Source organism: Panicum hallii, chromosome 7 (genome assembly GCF_002211085.1).
Source record: "Panicum hallii strain FIL2 chromosome 7, PHallii_v3.1, whole genome shotgun sequence".
Classification (NCBI taxonomy): Eukaryota; Viridiplantae; Streptophyta; class Magnoliopsida; order Poales; family Poaceae; genus Panicum; species Panicum hallii.
The window spans coordinates 22,583,455-22,591,911 of record NC_038048.1 but is presented as its reverse complement, the minus strand read 5'-3'; the positions used below and the strand labels follow the sequence as shown (position 1 = coordinate 22,591,911).

General features: G+C 44.7%; 1 non-coding gene across 1 annotated transcript; it reads left to right on the top strand.

The window, feature by feature from the left end:
- Nucleotides 1–682: 682 nt before the first annotated feature.
- Nucleotides 683–754, top strand: TRNAH-GUG. Its single transcript has one exon. It is a non-coding gene; the product is annotated as a tRNA-His (tRNA).
- Nucleotides 755–8,457: the final 7,703 nt, after the last annotated feature.

Sequence of the window (8,457 nt, the reverse complement as noted above, 5' to 3'; positions counted from 1 at the left end):
TTTTCTCTAGATAATCCCATTTGATTTGGCAAACAGGAATGTGTACTTTCATATAAAATACCATGTTCTGCATAGGACAAATCACATTTATTAGGCAACTACTCTCCACCATGATAAGATATAAATGTTTTAATCTCCTTTTGTTCAAAACAGGAAGGTGTCCTTTTCTGGCAGCTGTATGAAAGCAAACGCGTTAAGTGAGTTGCCCATCTCATCAAATGCGTGAAGCGTCATTGTACTTTGCAGTCGTGCAGAGCCACGAAAGGTCCTCTTCGCTTGTTAGGTTCTGCGGCTCAATTACTCGATCAGGCAATCTCCATTTTTGCATGATTTTCCTGCAGGAATATGCTTTTCCATCAGGTGGCCAAAAGATACAAAACAAAGAAAATAAACAAATAATGTTAAAGCAATTCCGAAATTCGAATGTGAAAAGCAATTACATAGCAGCAGTAAAAATTGGCAAAAAATTAAAAACCATCTCAGAAATACGCAAGCAGGAGTCTTACCGATCGACGGTGTAGGTAACCAAACAAATGAAAATGAGACGATGGTGCCGATGTGGAAAGTCATGCAGGCTCTGTGTGTGTGTGTGTGGAGTCTGGCACAGTCTAAGTTCGCTCCTTCTCGCGCCCAATTGTCCTACTTGCGTTATAAATGATGATTGGTAAGTCATTAACAAGAAGTGGCTGTAGTTTAGTGGTGAGAATTCCACGTTGTGGCCGTGGAGACCTGGGCTCGAATCCCAGCAGCCACATTGGTTACTTTTTTATCCACCTATCATGAGTTGATGAAATCTGCATGCTCGGAGGACACCCAAACCTGTAGGCTGTAGATTCTCGAGGCATGGAATCGAACCTTTCTTTTTATTCAGGAATCGAACCTTTTTCTTTTACTACATTTGTTTTGATGTTGATGGACCGAAGCGTGTAGTGAAATGTTACAGCCCTGATGGTCTGATGTTTGCGGTGCTCGGATGTCGGATGTTTATCCACCTATCATGAGTTGATGAAATCTGCATGCTCGGAGGACACCCAAAGCTGTAGGCTGTAGATTCTCGAGGCATGGAATCGAACCTTTTTTATTCAGGAATCGAACCTTTTTCTTTTACTACATTTGTTTTGATGTTGATGGACCGAAGCGTGTAGTGAAATGTTACAGCCCTGATGGCCTGATGTTTGCGGTGCTCGGATGTCGGATGCCCAAAGACTGTTTTGTTCTGTTCTGAATCTCGTCTCAGTGATGAACAGTTTGCTCTTTTTAGAGAAGCAAAATTGTAGAGTTACATCACAGCGCAGTCTTGCTAGGCCGGAAGTTTTTCCTTAATAGAAAAAACATGTGGTTTTGGTGTGCTCGCCTGCAAGGGTTGCGCATAGCGACTTGTGCTGTTGTGCAGCGCTTCTCTGTGGTGATCAGCTATTAAGCTCCAAGTTTAGCTGAACCAGTCTGATTAGGTATTCCCAAAAAAACAAAATTAGGACAACCGCTTTGTTTTGGCCTGGCTTATGATTCATTGTTCCAAGTCACCCAAGGAACGTGGATCCTAGTTGAGAAATGTTGTAACATGGCAGGGGCGATGTTTGTTGTCGTGTTTCTGAAAGACGTTTGGGATTAGGGACATGCCACATTCCTCGTGACATGATTCTACCAAAGAAAAAAGTGAAATATGAATCGCCTTTCAGCATAGGGACACAAGCTTTTCCACATACAACACAAAGCAAGAATGCTTCTCCATCCATCTCGCTTGTATGCCGAATAAGATCTAACGTACTCTCTCTATTTTAGAATATTGCTACGTTTAGATTTGATCTAAGTTAAACCTTTTCGATTTTAACCAAAAATACCAATAAAAGTAATTATTTTAAATAAAAAATTGCATATTATAATAGTTGGTTTCATGATGTACTTACATCGTTTTTATATTATCAATCTTTATAATTCTTTTTTGCTATTTATAACTAAAAATTGAAATGTTTAAGTTAGTACAAATCTTAAACATAATATCTATTTTGAGAAGGAAGTATCTTGCTACATACAGGCTACCACTTCAAATGCCGCTTATGGATGGATCTAATGATTACTAAGAATCAGTGGTCGCGATGAAGCTCGCGATAATTAAGGATTAGTGAACCAGGTTGTCACAAAGTTGCTGCAGTTTAGCGGTGAGAATTCCACGTTGTGGCCGTGGAGACCTGGGCTCAAATCCCAGCAGCCACATGGTCCTTTTCATTACTTTTTCCTTTTATTTTATATCCAGTATATTCGTTGTTTCCTGTGACTTAGAAGTCATTCAAATCAAACTCTATCAAAGGTGTTATTACTTTTTCCTTCTATTTTATATCCAGTATATTCGTTGTTTCCTGTGACTTAGAAGTTATTCAAATCAAACTCTATCAAAGGTGCTGATATTCGTTGTTTCATGTGGCTTAGAAGTCAACCAATTCCACATGGTCCTTTTTATTATTTTTTCCTTCTTTTTTATATCCTGTATATTCGTTGTTTCCTGTGACTTAGAAGTCATTCAAATCAAACTGTATCAAAGGTGCTCATATTCGTTGTTTCATGTGGCTTAGAAGTCAACCAATTCCACATGGTCCTTTTTATTATTTTTTCCTTCTTTTTTATATCCTGTATATTCGTTGTTTCCTGTGACTTAGAAGTCATTCAAATCAAACTGTATCAAAGGTGCTCATATTCGTTGTTTCATGTGGCTTAGAAGTCAACCAATTCAAAACTCTTCAGAGTCCTGCCAAAGGTGCTGATCGTAAGACCTCGTACACCACTCTCTGTTGTCAAACTGCTCTGACTTTGACTAAATTCTTAGGACAAAACTAAATTTACCAGCATATCAAGTTACAAAATCCATAGATATCCAGTATATTCGTTGTTTCCTGTGATATAGAAGTCATTCAAATCAAACTCTATCAAAGGTGTTATTACTTTTTCCTTTTATTTTATATCCAGTATATTCGTTGTTTCCTGTGACTTAGAAGTCATTCAAATCAAACTCTATCAAAGGTGTTATTACTTTTTCCTTCTATTTTATATCCAGTATATTCGTTGTTTCCTGTGACTTAGAAGTCATTCAAATCAAACTCTATCAAAGGTGCTGATATTCGTTGTTTCATGTGGCTTAGAAGTCAACCAATTCCACATGGTCCTTTTTATTATTTTTTCCTTCTTTTTTATATCCTGTATATTCGTTGTTTCCTGTGACTTAAAAGTCATTCAAATCAAACTGTATCAAAGGTGCTGATATTCGTTGTTTCATGTGGCTTAGAAGTCAACCAATTCCACATGGTCCTTTTTATTATTTTTCCTTCTTTTTTATATCCTGTATATTCGTTGTTTCCTGTGACTTAGAAGTCATTCAAATCAAACTGTATCAAAGGTGCTGATATTCGTTGTTTCATGTGGCTTAGAAGTCAACCAATTCAAAACTCTTCAGAGTCCTGCTAAAGGTGCTGATCGTAAGACCTCGTACACCACTCTCTGTTGTCAAACTGCTCTGACTTTGACTAAATTCTTAGGACAAAACTAAATTTAACTACCAGCATATCAAGTTACAAAATCCATAGATACGCGGTTGAGCAAATTAGCAACATGGCACCTTGAATGGTGAGACCTCTTGTAGCCAGTGCTTTCCTTTCCCAGGCTGTTGAGCTACCGGATGGAAGCCACCTTTCTTTGTGGCCAAGTTGACCAGCGTGACCATAAGATTTCGCTCAAAAACCTTTCAAACAACTGCCTCCTCTCTTAGGCCGATCATCAGTTTTACATGTTTAAGAAACGTGATTCTCGGCAAAATTTTAAACCGTATTTGAGTCTAGGAACTGAAGTGATGTAGTTTTATCTTGCCATGACATACTCAGACTCCGTTTGGATTTTAGTCCTCAGGTTTGGATGCGAAATAGGTCTAAACGTAGGCTAAGTGTAAGCTAATTTGCACAAATAATGGCTAATTGATGGTTAGATCCCATCAGATCTAATTAGTCAACAATTAGATCATATTTAGCCCATTATCACTGTCGGAGAAAATCTCCAACCGGATGGCGGAATGCACCCGCCTAATCCTGGTCTAGGATGAGTTTGCGGGAGACCTAGGTACGCTTGATCAAAGGCTGGATGAACACGGGAAAGATACGAGGATTTAGAGTGGTTCGGGCCGTCGGAGCGTAATACCCTACGTCCACTTGTGTGTTGTATTGCTTGAGAAAGCTTGAGAAATTGTTGGGCCTTGTGAATCTTATGGACCTGTTGACTTGTGTTCTAACGAGCGCACTCTCCCTTTTATAGACTAAGGGAGGTGCGTACACTGAACGGGATCCCGACAGGTGGGTCCGGCGACTAGAGCCTGTAATATGAGAGATATGTGATCTTCTTCTCCAGCTCCTTCCTGTAGTCCTCTCGATCGAGAAGTTGATGTGCATATCTACAGCCAGGATACGGTCTTGTGCCGCCTTACCGGCACAGTGTCTACTGTCAACTCTACGCACAGTGGAGAACATGCTGTCACTGTTGGGTCAGGACCCTCTGACAGGCGAAGGAGATGCGCTGACCCGCTGCGCCGTCGCCTCCGCGCGCACTATGGCAGCGCACGCCTCAGCTCTCCTGCAGCAGACCATCATTACTCCTTACCCACGCGCGCGGCGCAGTGAGTTGATGTTATCGCCGTATTTTGACCGGGCCAGAAGTGGGCCATGGAGCAAGATGGGCTTAGAAGGCAGTCGTGACAAAGCTTGCGGATTGGGCCCCGTGTGGGAAATGGAGGCCATAAGGCCGTGTAAATTAGGAATAAGCAGTTAAGATTCGTGTCGTGTTAGGTCAGGGTTAGTTAAAGAGAACAAGTCTACGGACTATAAATATGTACCATGAATAAACAAGAAAGAGAATCAATCATCATCAACTCTCGGCGTATCGCCTCCCCTGTTTTAGGGTTTTCATCGGGTAAGTGCCATGCGACCCCGATCATGCCCTGCGTGATCGGGGTAGCGTCACCCTTGCTCGTTTGTTTATACGTTGCTCGTGCTGAAGCCTTGTAGATGGCGAGTAGCGTTAGTTATCCTGACATGCATTGAGTAATCTTTTCTCTTGGTGCTTTCATCGTGCTTTATATGTTGCTCTCGCATGTCTGATCATCGTACCCGTTTATGGGTATGATGGTTTTGTCTTGTTTCGTAGTTATCAGTAGATCCAATCTGTTATGGCTAGTTTCTATGTATTTAGAAGCTTGGTTCAATATGTGCATGATTAGGCCTTGCAAACGAGTTGAATGATCCGATAGTATGCTCTGTATCGGCTTTTTGCTTGAATAGAGGTTGTTTTAGGGATCGGCTTTCAGTTGCTCTCTTGCTCTCTGTTTAGATCGTTTTGTCGATGCTTTCGTGTATCTGTTAGGCTCAATTACGTGTAGGATGTTCCGATCGTGTAGTGAGGGCTTAGTCGTTGTGGATTGGATTAGATTGTTATTTATGAAGCAAGTTTTATTTAAATATATATATGTATCTGTCTCTATGTTGCCTGTCCCAAAGATCCGATCCGGTATTGACGCAATCGGCTCTTCATAGCCGATACTGGGGAGGAGGTAATGAGCCGATCACGGCTCGGATTAACCTTTACACATGTCTGTGTACGCAGGAGTTTGACACGTCACACCTTCCTGATCGGGTGTAGGATCAGGTGGCACGCCTAGCGACTCTCAGCCAGGGCGCGCGCCAGATCACTGGGCCGTTGACCGAGGGATCGGGGCCCACCAGCCGTCCCAGAAGCCTCTCGGCTCCTCGTGTTGCCTGTCGCTGCCCGCCGGCGGGTTTTGACCGACAACACATTCTGGCACGCCCAGTGGGACCTTCTTCATCGACTTCGTCATCATCATCGGCATCATCTTCATCGACTCCGTCGTCTTCGTCGACTCCGTCAGTGGTGGTCAACAAGATGGCAAGGGAGGATCCGATCTCTTATGAGGAGCTCTCTGCTGAACATAAGCAGAGGTACGACGAAATCAAGACTCAGTTTGAAGCCGATCTCATCGGCTCTTTCGAAAGGACTCGCAACCACGGTATCAGGTGGAGAGGTTTTTCACCTGAAGGGGCTCTTGATGGAGTGGATCTGTCTACCCCGTCTGAGGACCGTACCAGAGCTTTGCGGCAGGAGGTGAATTATGCAGTGGCTCATTCGTTGCACCGGCATTCTGAAAGTCTGGTTAATGCTTTTGAGCGTGTAGCTTTACGGATGGTCCAAGAAATAATGAAGCATCAACATTCTCCGACTGGGCCTGCTCTGGGAAGCCATAAGGGAGAGTTGCCGTTCCAGACCAGACCTCCTTTGCCTTATGCACTTGCAGCGGCGGAATCACATGGTGCTCCAGCTTATGTGGTTTACAAAGTGGGAGGTGATCCCACAGACCACCAGTTCTTCAGTGAGCCGCCCAAGGAAATTCCACATGGTTACATGTGCGCATACATTCCGGGTAGCAATAACCCAGCGCATCTCTCACAGAAAGTAGCTGGAGGGGTTCCTGGAGCTGACGCGGATAAACAAGCTTGGCTAGCAGCCTATGCCACAGGGCCGAGTCATGATAGTGTGCACTCGGCCCCCGGATTACAAACGGCGGAGCAAATTGGTGCCATCCTAAGGGATCAGTTTGGCATTTTGCCAAAAAGGAGAGCGATCGGCTATACAAAGCCGTATCCGAGCGATTATGACCTAATTCCATTGCCACCCAAGTATCGGCTCCCCGAGTTTACCAAATTCAGTGGGGCAGAAGGTGCTAGTTCCATCGAACACGTGAGCCGATATTTGGCACAGTTAGGTATGATTTCTGTGTCGGATCCGCTACGAGTAAGGTTCTTTTCACAATCGCTTACGGGATCGGCCTTCGGGTGGTACACGTCATTGGGTCCTGACTCCATCCGTACGTGGAAACAGTTGGAAGAACAATTTCATATTCAGTATCATTCAGAAGCTGCAGACGCAGGGATTGCCGATCTGGCCCAAATGCGACAGAAGCGTGGAGAAACTGTGGCGGAATTCATTCGACGCTTCAGGGAGATGAAAAATAGGTGTTATTCAACACGGATCCCAGAAAAGGAAGCTGTGGAATTGGCATCTCTAGGGTTATTGAAGCCGATTAGAGATCTGGCTTTTCAATTGGAATTTACTTCACTGGCACATCTTGTCCAGAAGTTGACGATGTATGAGCAGCGTCACCCTGAGCTGTACCAAGAAAAGTTCAAGCGCCAAGTATCGCTAGCTGACACTGAAGAAGCCGATGACTTCGGGGAGGAAGCGGAAGTATCGGTTGCAGAATGGGCTCGTGGTGCGAATCCCGTATCGTGCAAGTGGGTAAAGCAAACAGGACCGGCAAAGGGGTTTGATTTCGATGTGAGCAAAGTGGAACAAATTTTTGACTTATTGCTAAAAGAAAAACAATTGAAGTTTCCAGAAGGTTACAAACCCCCTACGGCGCAAGATTTGAAAGGAAGATCATATTGCAAATGGCATGATTCTTTCACCCACAGCACAAGCGATTGTAAGGAGCTCCGTCGGCAGATTCAATCGGCTATTGAACAGGGCCGATTGATCTTGGGACAGACCGCCATGAAAGTCGACACTCAGCCGTTCCCTGGTGTCAATATGGTGGAAAGTAATGATCGGACGGCAAGGCGACAACTCAACTTCGCACTGGGCATCAACATGGCGGGGGTGGCATCACGCCGCCAGATCGAAGATGGAGAGGCTGATTCGAGCAATCGGCCCCAAAATGAAAAGGGTGAATATGTTACAGAAAGGCAAGTAAGGTACGTAAGGAATCAACGGCCAACTTCTTCTGATCTGCTCAGGAAGTACGAGTACCAGTACCAGCAGCGCCTCCATCGGGAATCTGAGGAAGAGGAGTATGAGCGCCGGACCGGGAAGCGTTTGAGGAAGCACGAAGAAGCCCGCGATCATTGGCACTGCCCGTTCTTCAGGTACTGTTGGGATTCAGGTATGAGCCGATTGCCTACAATCAGGGATTGCCCAGAGTGTGGACCAAGGAGACCAGAAGCAAGGGATTCGGTTTTCCAGCGGATAAGACCTGCCCCAATCCGGCAAGTGCGGGTTCGGTCACCACAAAAGGAAGACGAAGAAGAAGACAGGTATCATCGTCCTCGTTGGTGCCCCAATGGACTTAGTTGTTCCCAGAAGCGCAGGGTTCAGCGGCTGCGTAGCTTGGAGGAGGCCGAAGCCAAGTACATCGAGACTTTAAGGAAGGCACGACCGGATTTAGCAGAACAAGTTCATTATGTGCAGGAAAAGGAGTCGCGCCCGCCCAGGAAGGAATGGCGACCCAAGTCAACAAAAGCCGATAAGAAGGCATCAGCTGATGCACATATGGTTTTTGTGCTTCCTGCAGAGTTTCATGCGAGGCCCCAGGAGGAGCCATCGGTAGCCCAACTTGATTTGGGACCTCGGCCAGTG